This window comes from Halyomorpha halys, unplaced genomic scaffold, assembly GCF_000696795.3.
Source record: "Halyomorpha halys isolate HHAL.00 unplaced genomic scaffold, Hhal_1.1 Scaffold1819.1, whole genome shotgun sequence".
Taxonomy (NCBI): domain Eukaryota; kingdom Metazoa; phylum Arthropoda; class Insecta; order Hemiptera; family Pentatomidae; genus Halyomorpha; species Halyomorpha halys.
This window is the reverse complement of record NW_027104726.1, coordinates 17,757-18,457: the sequence shown is the minus strand read 5'-3', so window position 1 is coordinate 18,457 and position 701 is coordinate 17,757.

The following is a 701-nucleotide window of genomic DNA, read 5'->3' as shown; positions in this document are numbered from 1 at the left end:
AGAAGGTAGCACGATCGTGGTTTTATTTGGTTCCATCGCTTTGTCCAAATGAAGATGTTCTTCAAATTTTAAAGGCTCGTAATATTTAGATGTTTTAAAGTTTGATTTGGTAGTCATTTTAGTTAGGCATTTTTTCCCGATTCGATTCGAAAAATTTGTTTCAGACGAAAAGGCCACCACAACAGTCTTCTTGGTTCATACCATTAAACTCTGTCCATAACTTTCAATTACCAAACAAGGATTAAAACATTGTTATCACAGAATAAACTGATGTTATGAAAATGCTTCCAACAATGTTAGCTCTAGGATAAAATTAGCACTTGTTCACTCTGAGGTAAAAGTGTGAACGTCGATAGATTTGTTTCCTCAGATTAGAACTGAGTAATATAGTACCCATAACACGACTGTACAGATTACAAACTCCAGCGGCGGGAACTGGAGGGCTCCAAAACAGGGTTGACTCAACGGCTATAGTAAAATAGATAATAATTATCTACCACAGCCAGATTTGAACCCAGGTTCTAGGATTCATTGGTCCATTACCTTACCAATTAGCAACTCACTTCCGGACAAACTTATGATATGACTATTTCCTAACTGAGTGTTAACGCCATATATGTATATATATAAGTTACGGTATGAGTCAGCTGTTATTTCGATGTCAGCTGACTGAGGAGATCAGCTGATCGAGGGTATATAAG